This window comes from Lemur catta, chromosome 8 (genome assembly GCF_020740605.2).
Source record: "Lemur catta isolate mLemCat1 chromosome 8, mLemCat1.pri, whole genome shotgun sequence".
NCBI lineage: Eukaryota > Metazoa > Chordata > Mammalia > Primates > Lemuridae > Lemur > Lemur catta.
Window position 1 is genome coordinate 5,224,395 of NC_059135.1, and position 13,542 is coordinate 5,237,936.

Genomic DNA, 13,542 nt, shown 5'->3' on the forward strand with positions numbered 1-13,542 from the left:
TTGTATCCTGTTTTATAGATACAAAGGCTTTTCCTGAATTTCTGAGGGAATGCACATTTTCTTGCCTAAAAGTTGGCAACAAGTGCTGTGACATTTTTAGCAACTGAATGCATCCTGGGCTGAGTCCCAGGATTCAGTAGCTAATAGACTGGTGGTGAGCAGTGTGCTGCTGCAGTGCTAAGCGTTCATCTAACCACCCCTAATGGCTCCTTTCAGGGTCACTTGCTGGCTGGCATTGCTGGGGACTGTCTTGCCTAATAGCAGTTGCATAAAATGTATTCCCACCACGTGTAAGAGAAATCTCTGGGGAGAAGGGGGAGGAACGGCAGGCTAAAGCTGCTGGGCTGTTTCTAACAAAAATGTTTCTAAGATTCAGGTATCGTATATATGTATACATAGACAGATAAGTGTAGTAGACAGTCACCTATCTGCTGTGAGTCCAGGGAGACTGTCCTCAGCCCCCAAAGGACAATTGCACATGCTTTGCCTGGAAATTTCCTATTGTGCTTAAGCCTCTTATTCCATAAGCAGAGTTATGGCTTAAAATGTAAATGCCTTCTGACCCAGTAATTTCACTCCAAGGCAAATAGCAAAGGTTGATATGGAAAGACATTCCCTGCAGGATTATTTTAAATGGAAAAATATGTAAAGCACCCAAATGCCCATTATGGAGAAACAAATCATGGCGTATCAATGCACTGGCATATATGCAGCAGGTTACAAGTGTTCCCCCAAGTTTAACATGTAGAAATATTCATAATATATTCTTAAGTGACATGAAGCAACAAATAACATAAAATTGTGTTTATCACAAGATTACAATTATGTAACATGTACAAACACATGCACATGCATCCACACACATAAGCACATACACACACATGCACATGCATGTACACACAAGCATACAAGCACACACAGCTTGATTCTACGCCACATCAAGATTGGCTGTGCAAGACATTGGTCTAGGCAAAGAATTTATGAAGAAAACCCCTAAGGCAATTGCAGCAACAACAAAAATAAACGAATGGGACCTGATTAAATTAAAAAGCTTCTGCACAGCCAAAGAAACAGTCACGAAAATAAACAGACAGCCTACAGAATGGGAAAAAATTTTCGCATACTACACATCAGATAAAAGACTGATAACAAGAATCTATTTAGAACTCAGGAAAATCAGCAAGAAAAAATCAAACAATCCTATCAAAAAATGGGCAAAGGACATGAATAGAAATTTTTCAAAAGAAGACATAAGAATGGCCAAAAAACGTATCAAAAAATGCTCAACATCCCTAATCATCAGGGAAATGCAAATCAAAACCACAATGAGATACCACTTAACTCCGGTGAGAATGGCCTTTATCAAAAAATCCCAAAACAACACATGTTGGCGTGGATGCGGAGAGACAGGAACACTCATACACTGCTGGTGGGAATGCAAACTAGTGCAACCCCTATGGAAAGCAATATGGAGATACCTTAAACAGATTCAAGTAGACCTACCATTTGATCCAGCAATTCCATTATTGGGCATATACCCAGAAGAACAAAAGTCATTCTTTAACAAAGACACCTGTACCCGAATGTTTATAGCAGCACAATTCACAATCGCAAAGATGTGGAAACAACCCAAGTGCCCATCAATCCACGAATGGATTAGTAAACTGTGGTATATGTATACCATGGAGTACTACTCAGCTATAAGAAATAACGATGATACGACATCTTTTTGGTTCTCCTGGAGAGAGCTGGAACCCATTATACTAAGCGAAGTATCCAAAGAATGGAAAAACAAGCATCACATGTACTCACCAGAAAACTGGTTTCCCTGATCATCACCTAAATGTACATCGGGGAAGGATACCAATTGGATATCAGACTGGGATGGGGGGTGGGGGGAGGGGATGGGTGTATGCCTACATGACGAGTGCGTTGCGCACCCTCTGGGGAATGGTCATGCTTGAAGGTGCAGACCCGGGGAGGTGGGGGGGGGAGGGGATGGAGGTATGACTACATGATGAGTGCCAGGCGCACTGTCTGGAGAATGAGAATGGACGCGCTTGGGACTCTGACTCGGGGGGATGGGCAGGACAAGGACAATGTATATGACCTGAACTTATGTACCCCCATGATGAGCTGAAATAAAAAAAAAAAAAAAAAAAGATTGGCTGTGCAATCCCACTACTGGGTATATTTCCAAAGGAATTGAAATCAGTATGTTGAAGAGCTATCTGCACTCCCATGTTCATTGCAGCCTTATTCACAGTAGTCAAGACATGAAAACAACCTAACTGTACACCAATGGATGAATGGATAAAGGAAATGTAGTATAGATACCAAATGGAATACTATTCGCCCTTAAAAAAAAGGAAATCCTGTCATTTGTGACCACATGGATGAACCAGGAGAAGCAGCGATGTAAGCCAGGCACAGAAAGACAAATACATCATTTCACTTACAGGTGGAATCTGTAGTCTAATCATAGGAGAGAGTAGAATGGGGGCCACCAGAGGCTGGAGGTGGGTGGCTATGAGGAAATGTTGGACAAAGGGCACAAAGTTTCAGTAAAACAGGAGAAATGTTTTTGAAATCTATTGCACAGCATGGTGACTATAGTTAATAATATAATTATATTTCCAAATTACTGACAGAGCAAATTTTAAATGTTTGCATGACAAAAAAGAATAAGTAGGTGAGATGATAGATATGTTAATTAGCTTGATTAAATGGTTCCATAATGTGTATATATAGCAAAACATTGCATTGTACCCTGTAAATATATACAATTATTATTTGTCAGTTAAAAATAGAATTAAAAAAAAGAAGAAAAGAGATTGATGTGGAGCCAGCAGTGAGCGCCCCCACTGAGTAGGACTTTGCCTGAGTCATTAGCAAGGCCCATGAGCAGGGAATGTGGGGAGGGAGGAGTGAGGCTAAAGTTGATGGGGCTATTTTTCCAAAGACATGACAAAGTTCAAAGGAGATTGGGAAAAAGCACTTTTCTGTCTTTCCTCAAAGAGGAGTATGGAACTGTGCTATGACTGAGTATAGCAAATGAGCTCAGGAAATTTCACCCCTTTATACTCCTTGGTATAAAGAGTATTTTGAATTAAAGGCTCTTAGAGATTAATAGCCAATGGTATTGGTACCACCTGAGAACCCACAAGCATGGCAGACCCAGGAATGTTTGAGAGGCTTGTTTCGAACAAAGACTGAAAGGAAATGTATCAACATGTAAAGAAAGATTCTCTCTTTATTGTGGGATTATCAATCCTTTAAAATTTTTTCCTTATACTTTTTTATATTTTTAAGTTTTTGAAAATAAGCACGTATTCCTTTCATAGCTAAAGGACAAACATTATTTCAAAAATTGTGACTGTCCTTGAGAAAGGGCCCACATAGATTCCTCCTAAGGAGTCGGAATACTCGCAGCGGAGCCTTCACAGAAGCTTGTGGGGTTGATGGGGGGCGGGGGGCGGGGTGCACACAAAGGAGCAGACGGGATTTAGCAGAGGCTACATAAATGTTTGTTAGGTCAGACAGCGAGCCCAGAGACAGCAGAGCAAACCATGCTTCAGGATTTTGGCAAGAATCAGCTCACCTTCTCCTCCTGTATTACTTTCCTGTTGCTATTTCAAATTACACGAACTCGGTTGGCTTAAAACAACACAAATGTACTCTCACGGTTCAGGAGGAGGGACTGCAAAATGAGTTGGCAGAGCCTTCTGGAGGGTCCAGAGGGAGGATGTCTTTGCCAGCTTCTAAGGCCTCCTGCAGTCCTCGGCTCAGGGCTCTTCTTCCATCTGAAGGCCAGTAGTATGGCATCCCCCACTCTCCCACAATTCTCCTCCCTTTCCTTCCCACTCCTCCCTCCCCCTCTCTCCCTTCTGCTTCCATCCTCACATTACTTTCCCTGTCTGCCTATCTTCTAATGGTCCTTGTGATGACATTGGGCTGCCTGAATAATCCAACACCCTCTCTCCATCTTAAAATCCTTAATCACATCTGCAAAGTCCCATTTGCCATATAAGGTCACACTCACAGGTTCTGGGAATTAGGACAGGGCCATCTTAGGGGACCATTGCTCTGCCTACCATACCCCCTTATGTGGACAGTAAGACCCTGCTACTCAGTGGGAGAAGTTAACGTGTTCATGAACAAGAATGTTTGTGGATGGGTTTGTCTTATCAACTTTAGAAAAAAACGCTGATGGTCATTCAAAGTTGGATGGCATGTCAACACCCCTGGAAAGAGATCTGCTGGTGAGGCAAAGATACACACTCACAGCAAACACAATACACAAAATAATCAATTACACTAGAAGACTGAATTTTTTGAGAGGTTTGAAAATTTGGTTTTGTTCACAAACAAGCGAACAACAACAAAAAAATACAGAGAAAAACAATTAGTTCTCACTTGAGTAATTTTTTTCCTTTTTGAGATCTTGTGTCTCTTAAAGCACAGCCAACAAAATGGGAATTTTGAGGGATTCCTAAATAGTTTCTTAAAAATAGAGTACATGAAGACAGAGTGAAAATGGGTTGTTTGCTGTTGTGTCCAGCCACACACTTCTCAAAGATTTACATGGATTTATGTGCAGATATAGACAATTATATGCAAATGGATTCATTCAACAGATAAATGCTATATGCTCTCAACAGTGCTAAGTTTGAGGGACATACCAGCAAATGAGACAGGCCTAGCCTTTTGCACATGGTATTTGCTCACTGCAGGGAAGAACAGGCAATAAACAACATGCAAATATGTTTACCACTTGCATTAATTACCACTTTCAGATATGTAGGTTCCTAAAAGAGAGGTCAAGAGGGAAGGCAGAAGTGAGCAATGGTAGAAATCATGCTAACTTTCCAGGAACAGTGTCATCTGGTTTTGCTTTTGCAGATGTGGCTTTGACAAATACATCTAGTCTTTAAAAGACATCTGCAAATCTTTTCCTTGGCTGCTCCACCCTCTGCTACACTCCCTCTTTCCTTCTCAAAACCTCTGCAGAGCATGACACTACTCTCTTGTCCATGGGTTCTCTTGCAACATGGAATCAGACACTGCCTCTCAGCTTTGCTCTTCCTTCACATTTCCTAAGACCACCTCACTGGCTCTCAGAGTGGTTGAGGCACTTTGCCTGTGGCCTCCAGGAGGAGATAAGTAGTACTGTCAGAACATTACAGACTTTCCAGCATTTTATGAAAGTCTTCTAGTTCACAGATCTAGTTTTTTGACTTTCCAAGTGTTGAAAACTAATCCCAGGGTTATGGTATTAAGAGGTGGGGCCTTTGGGAGGTGATTAGGTCATGAGGGTGGAGCCCTCACAAATAGGATTAATGCCCTTATAAAAGAGGCCCGAGAGAGCTCCTTCAGCTCTTCCACCATGTCAGGACACAGGGAGATGCCCTCTATGAACCACGAAGCGAGTCTTCACCAGATGCCAAATTTGCCAGCACCTTGGTCTTGGACTTCCCAGTCTTCAGAATCATACAAAATAAATTTCTGTTGTTTATCAGCTACCCAGTTTATGGTATTTTGCTATAGCCACTGAAAAGAACTAAGATACCAAGTATGGTAATGATAATAATAGTCATCTAACACATTTTCTTACACAGTATGTATTAGGCACCACTGTATTACATGTACTAATTGTTAACATTTAATCCACATATTTACCCTATGATATAGGAACTAATCTTATCCTCATCCTTTTAAGCAAGGAAGTGGGGCCAAAGGATTCAAAGCTCAGAGAACCCAGTGGATGGCTATCCTTGCTTTATTTCAATTTCTCTCCTTAGCTTAAACTCTGCCTCCTCAACAAGGTCACTCTTACCTGGCGTCCCATGATGTCTTCTCTAACCTACAGGTAGGAACCGAGCCACAGTGAGTGGGTGGGTGACAGAGAATGCCTTGCATAGCCAATTAAGGTAGGGCTTTGGGCCTGGGAGTGCACTAGGTGGGGCATTTCTTACCCAGGGTTATGGCATGTGGAGTTGGTGGATAATTATTTTTAATTACCTAAAGGAATACAAAGTGTGAGCTAAGGTAAATACTCCAACCAGGTTGGCAAGCCAAAGGGGGGACTCTTCAGGAATGGGACGCAGAGCTGGACACTGAGCAAGCTCTGGGGAGCAGATAGGGACAGTGTCCAGAGGGCCTGCGGATTCTCAGCTGCTGTAGTGTCCTCTGTGCTTCCCTCGTGGTTCCCATGGTGGCCTGCTCAGACATTCCATGTAGTCAGCTCTCTGCCACCCAGGCCTCTGCCTGAGCAGGCTGGGCCAGTGCCACAGATAATAGGGACGGGCTTCAAGTTCCAAAGGCCTGAGGCACTGCCCAGGGGGTGGTACTGTAGGCAAAGTACTTGGGGATGGGTGCCATGGCTCTTGCGGAGTTGCCTGCCTTCACTGTGTCTTGGCACTGTGTCTCTGACCCTGTCTCCTGCCCCTGCCCCTGATTCCCTGTACTCCAGCTGCACCAGGCTCATGAGCTTCCTTTTTTCAGCTGGCTCCTCTTTGTGTATGCTGTTCCTTCTTCCTGAAGGCTCTTCCTCCATGGAGCTTTGTGGTTTTACTTCCTCACTTCCTCCGGGTCTCTGCTGAACTGCTGTATTATCTGAGAGGCCTTATCTGAGTAGAAAAGAACCCCCAGCCCCATCCTATCACTCCCCACCCCTTTACCCAGATTCATTTTTCCCCGAAGTCTTTACCACATCCCAACTGATTCTGTGTTTTGAATTGTTTTTCTTCCCCTCGCCCCAATAGAATGCCAACTCCTTGAGGGCACCTATCTTAGTCCATTCCGGCTTCTGTAACAAAATGCCACAGACTGGGTGTTTATACATAACAGAGATTTATTTCTCACAGTTCTGAAGGCTGGGAAGTCCAAGATCAATGCAGCAGCAGATTTGGTGTCCAGTGAGGGGCCACTTTCTGGTTCACAGACAGCACCTTCTTGCTATGTCCTCATGTGGCAGAAGGGGCGAGGCAGATCTCTGGGGTCTCTTTTATAAGGGCACTGATCCCATCCATGAAGGCTCCACCTTCCTGCCCTAAGCACCTCCCACCTCCCAAAGTCGCCACCTTCTAATATCGTCACCTTGGGAGTTAGGATTTCAGCATGTGAATTTGGGGTGGGAAGCACAAACATTCATATCATAGCAATAGAGGCTTCTTTTTTCTTCACTAATATATCATTAAGGCCTGGAATGAAGTAGGTACTCAAAAAATATGTGTTGCTGGAAAAAATACAAAAAGAAAGATGAGCAAGACTAGTCACTGCAACCCTATTTGTAATAACAGAAGACTAGAAGCCACAAATTTTCATTTGTAGATGACTGGTTGAATGAACTGTGGTGCATCCATGTAGTGGAGACTACACTGTGTGGTAGGAGAGAAGAAAATGTCTGCAGGAGGTGACAGCAAAGGGCAAGGCAGCACGTACAATATGCTTCCATATACCCGAGAAAGGGACGAGGAGTGTGTGTGTGTGTGTGTGTGTAAAAACAATGGAAACATAAACCGTAAACTGTTTTTTAAAAAAGGGAAGGGAAGGACTAGGGAGGAAAGGGGCAGCAAGTAGAGAAGCTAAAATTCTTTGAACATGTCCTGTTTTGTAATTTGACTTTGGAACCATGTAAATATTTTTATAAAATTGTAAAACAAAATCACAATTAAAACCATTCATAAAAATGGAAGGCAAAATGGAACAAATGAGGCAGGCATTTGATGTCATGACCACACAAAGAGGAACTATGCCAAGCAATTTCAAAACACAGTAGTTTGACTATCCATCTCCTAGTGGGATATACTGTCAGGACCAAAAAAAAAAAAAACAACCCAAAAAACAAAAACCCACCACCACCACCACCACCACCACCAACAACAACAAATGCTGCTAAAGATCTTAAACAATTTTCAGCAATTACATTTTTGGTGGTAGTGTTGGCATTCTTATTCTGAGGCTGTTGTCTGTAGGTTAGTGAAAAGCAAATGAGTAATGATGTTGGTGGCATTGAGGACCAGAATTTTCAGTATGAGAGAAAGGAGACAGAAGTAAGATCAGTGAATTTGAGTCAAAAATCTGTATTCTGAATCTGGATTGGAAGTTAGTATTATAGTATGAATCAAGATGCATTTTATCTTAATTTTTAAAAATTTCCTAGCTTTGTGAAAAGGTCTAGAAACAATGACTGAGGCAGTATTAATTAGCACCTTTTAAGCCCTGATCATGGTTTCTAAATACCATTTCCCAAAAAAAGGAACCAGGGCTCTTTGGAGAAGAGTTAATATGGATTCTAGGGACAAGGAAAACACAGAATGCGTCTAGAACTTGTCATAACATCAAACAAGAAACCTATCAGAGATTATTACAGGCAAGTCCAAAGAACCCAGGAGCACAAGCAAAGCTAAATTATCATGACAGAAAGTAAATCCGTGGCTGTCTGGGTCCTGGACTTGGGGAAGGTGACTGATTGCAACGGGGTATTTGCAGAGAGCCTGCTGTTTTTCCTCTTGGATGGACCTGATCCACAAATTAAGGCGGGTGTGTTCTGGAAAGCTTTGTGATAAGGCAGGCATGTGACCACCTGAGGCTCTTCTCATGTGGCTGGCTGGGCAGACCCAGCCACAGGGAGCAGAACTGGAAAACTGCCCTTAACCGCTGTCACCTCCCCTCTGCCCTCTTCCCAGATGACCTGTTTCTTTTCTCAGCTTCTGACCCGTATGGTGAATTGTCCACTTGCCCCTCCATTGGGTGTCTCACAGGCATTCAACTTTTCCAAATCCCAAGCTTATTTTTTGATCTCTTTTCTCTGCCACTTAAGCATTAAAATTACTTTAGGCTTTTTCATTGCCAGGAAATGATACCCGCTTTGGGCCAGTGGCTCAAGTCAGAATTTGGAGTCATCCTTGACTTTTTCCTCTTCTGCTGCTCCCAACACCCAACCCATCAACAAGAGCTGTCGGTACTGCCTTTGAAGTAGGTCTCACATTGCCATCTTTCCTCCCGGTTCACCAGAACTGCTCTGTGCATGCTGCCTGTGTGTCTCCTTTGGATCACCACAGTAACTTTCAAACCTGCTTCCTCAAATCTACCATCCACACAGCAGCCCTGGGGGACCTTATTCAATAAACCAGACCTATCACTCCAGACACAGTAGTGGCCTCCCATTGCACTTCCCATTTAAAATCCTGAGTGCACCCGCAGGACCCTGCAGGTGTTCCCATTCCTCTGGGGTCATCTCATGCCACTCTCTTTTCTTTTGTTTTCTTGAAAATGCCAACCTTGTCATTTACCCAAAGGTCTTTGCTCCTAGTCTTTCTGTACTTGGAAAGCTCCCAAGTTGTGCTGTAGCCCCAGCCCCGACATACACCCTGCTTTCTACCTCCCGGTGATCCTTAAGGATCCAATGTGAATGTCAGCTCCTCCGTGGTGCCTTCCCTCCCTCTCCCCATCCCCAGTATAAGTCAGGGCTCCTGCTACCCTTCGACAGCACCCTGAGCACCTTTCTTACCTAGTTCTCACTTCTGCTTCTCACTGTGCGTTTACTTATGGGCTCATTTGCTGATGTTGTTCACTCCATGAGAATGTGAGACCCATGGGGACAGGAGCCTGTCACTTTTGTTACATACCACTTTATCTCTCATTGAGGACCTCAGTAAATATTTGTTAAGTGAATGAATGAATGGATTCATTCACACTATTGACAGCACAGCCACCCTTTTGCTAAATGCTTTCAAAAGCCTCCAGTTTCCCATAAGGCTCTATCTGCCTTATTTTGGGCTGCTTCCATACTTCCACCTCCACATTTACTTGTAACACTCCTGAGCTCACATTTTTTTCTGCCTTACAGTAAATCAGGTGCTTTAATATCTTCCTTTTCCACAAGATTGAAAGAAGAAAAATCTCTTAGTTATTTTTATATCTTCTAAGTTTGCAGCTCATAGGATTTACTAAAGAAAGGTATGTTTGTCAAATTAAAAAAAGCATTTTTTAATTATAATATTGTCCTCTGCAGTTCTGTCTCACGGATCTGTTAAAGTGTTTATATTTCTCAGTATAGAGCACCCATGGAAGCCTCCACTTTAACCCTTGCTGTGGACTGATCCCATGGGGTTTTCTATGGATCATTTAGTTCTAGGGCTCTGGTGACCACAGCTGTAGGGAGACACAGTGACAGCAAGAAGCAATCCTGCCCCAGGCACACAATGGCCTTCCAGTCACCATCTTTGTAAATGGAAATGGTGGCCCAACTGCAGTGCCCAGAAGATAGACTATTTTCATTTATTTTACATTATATGTTAAGACCTAAATATAAATATTCCAGCTATTCATCACAGCGTGATCTGGTTATGGAAACATAATCGGAATTGTTTAAGAAACACAGGCAGCTTCTATTTTGGTCCTGGCACAGGAAATTCAGGCTTTGTCCACTTTTACAGTTTGATTTATGTGAGGTTAAAAATTCATAATGCAGGAGCTGACCTCAGGCAAATATTGTTTTTTGTATGAGCCAATTCAAACGTTCTCTCATCTTAGGTTTCCTGTTCAAACGGTTTAGAAATGAGGAGTTCAGCGGCCGCAGACCTATTTGATCTACTGAAAATGAGCCAGCCTTTGTCACATGGGGGTAAGCAGAGGCTCAGCTCAGGTTACAAAAAGAGGGGACAGGGAGCCCTCCCCAATTCAGGCGCACCTTCTACATCGGCTGCCTGTGTTTGTTATCTTACTTAATCCTCCGGTAATCTCATGACGTAGGCCTGCTTATCTTTGCTTTTCAGAAGCAGGAACTAAGACAGGTTAAGTAACCTGCCTGAGCTTGCATGGCTGGTGAATGGCCAAATGCTGCGGCCTGACTGTGAGGCTGTGTGCCGGGCCTCCTGCTGCAGACAGGCCCGCGGAGCTGCCCGTGGCTTACTGCAGGCCCACCCTAATGGATAGAAAAATCACATCTGCATTTCATATCAACCCAAAGACTCCTAACAGAGGTGGGACGTCTTCATTTTCCTCCAGGCAACAACACACAGATGCCCTGTGCTTTAGGAACTGTGCATACGTGAGTGTCCCACAGTCAAAGGCTGCACATCGTGCTGTGGTCAAGGGAAAGCTTCTTAGAAAAAGCAGAGTGTAGTCTGAATCCTAAGGGGTGAGAAGGCACTAGGCAGAAGAGGAGCTGGGAGAAACAATATTGCATCTCAGGGCAGAGCAAGATCAAGGACACGAGGGCAAGAAGAGAGTATGGTGGTTCTGCAGAACCAAGCCCAGCTCAGTGTGGCTGGAATGCAGGTGGGTGAGGATTGAAACTGATGGAATATGAAGACCACACAGCAGCATGGCTCATGAGGACCAGGCTCACAAGGCCCTGGCAGAGGCGTGGGGGTCCAGACCACTATTGTTCTACCAGTTCTTAGCTCAGTGCCTACTTATAGTAGGCCCTCAACAAATATGTGTTGACTGAATGAGCTGTGTAAAAATGGCCACAAAGAGAGAGGGGAACAAAAAAAAAGTTTCTACTTTAAATTATTAAAAATAGCAACGATAATACATTAATCTAGGTCTATAGTGCAAAATTAAATTAAGAAAAACTAAGAAATAATCAAGAGCATAGAAGTAGATAAAGTGTATTGAACTTTAAGTCTTGTGTAAAAAGGAGCCAAAGTAATTGCTTTATTCTTGACTTAGATAATTTGATACATTTAGAGAGATATCTGAAAAAATTTAAAGTATTCATTGGTATAATTTTTTAAAATACCATAGTACTTGTTCCATGAACTATAAAAGAAAGCTGCAATAAAGCAAAACAGAAAGCACAACAAAGCAAGGTGAGAGATATTGGGCAAAACATTTTGGTTATGATAATGAACGGTGAAAGTTTAAAGTCTGCTTTTTCAAAGCAAAGTTTATAATAGGAAGCAAAAATTGAACTATATGATACAAGGCATGGGCATGAAGGAGAGCTGTTTTACAATTTAAAGTAAAAGACTGGGGAAAGAGAGGGGGCAGAAAGATGATTTCAATAGCAAGAAAATGCAGGCATCAACTCCAGAAGGCTTAAAGTCTAAGTACAAGCGTTGTTGTGCTATGAAAGGTAATAATACCAAAAACAGTCACTTAGGCTTCTTGTGCTGATAAACATAGCATTGGCATTTATAAATGTATGTTTAAAAAGTCAAAAAGAAATGACCAAAAATACAACCATTAGGAAGAATTTATCAGTACCACTATTCTATGATAGATAAAGAAACAGTGAAAAGGGAATAAAGTTATGTGATAGTATTAGTTGCATATAGCCTCTGTAACAAAGTGCCCCAAACTTGGTGATGTAAAAGGACACGTTTTTACTGTCTTCTAGTTCTGGAGATTGGAAGTCTGTAGTCAGTTTCCCTGGCTGAAATCGAGGCTTCAGTAGGTCCTCACCTGCTCCAAAGGCTCTGGGGAGAATCCATTTTCTTTTTTCTAACCTAGAGCTGCATTCTTTGCATTCCTTGGCTCGAGCCCCTCCCTCCACCTGCAAAGCCAACAACATAGCATCTTGCCTTAGTGATCACGTTGTCCTCTTCTTCTGTATCAAATCTCTCTCTGGCTCCACTTATGTGATGGCATTTATGTGCACCTGGGTAAGCCAGGTGAGAAAAAGAAAATAGCTAAGAGCAGTCTGAGCTATGTGAGGTATGCAAAATTTATTAGGCTCAGAGGGACGTGGGTATAGGACTTAAGTCACACCCCTTGCCCCCTCTCAGGCCCAGGGACAATTGTCTAAAGGCGTTTTGTTCCTGACTAGCCACCTCACCTATTATCTTCCTGTTCCTGGAATTTGTTATACAAAGAACAATGTATGGGCAAACAATTGCCTATGTTGTTATAATGTAAATTCTTGATAAACAACTTAGAAACTGCCTCTTCTTTTAGGAACTGCCTCTTCTTTCTTTGTTTAAAGCCTGCTTATAACTGCTGCTAATGGTAGCTTGAATCTGTGCTCCCGGGTTGCAGTCCTCAAACTTTGCCCTAATAAATTCTACTTATATTAATTTTGCCTCTTTTAGGTCAACTCAGGATAATCTCCCCATCTCAAGATCCTTACCTTAATCACATCTGCAAAGTCTCTTTTATTCTATATAGTAATATCCAAAGGTTCCAGGGATTAGGACCCGGCTTTCTTTAGGGACCATTGTTTAGCCTATCACAATGATAACAGTAAGACGTTAAAGAACAGGCTCATACTGATAGGGCTATTTATTCTTAAGTGTCTAAGGAACATTTGCGAAAGTTGCATAAATTTGGCTTTATAAAGTCCTCAAAGCAAAAATTGTTATTTGCTGATACAATCTTCTAAAATTCAAAATTTATAGCAAATGTTTAGAAAGAATAACCCAATTACTTAGATATTACAAATAAAATAAAAGCACTCCCAAATAACTAGTAAGACATCAAATGTTATTTCAGATTATTTAGAAAATCATAAGAAAGGAGGACACAACATAACTAAGGCTGTCACAGATATCTGGAGAGGTTGATTTTTTAACTCTAAATCCTTTTAACACC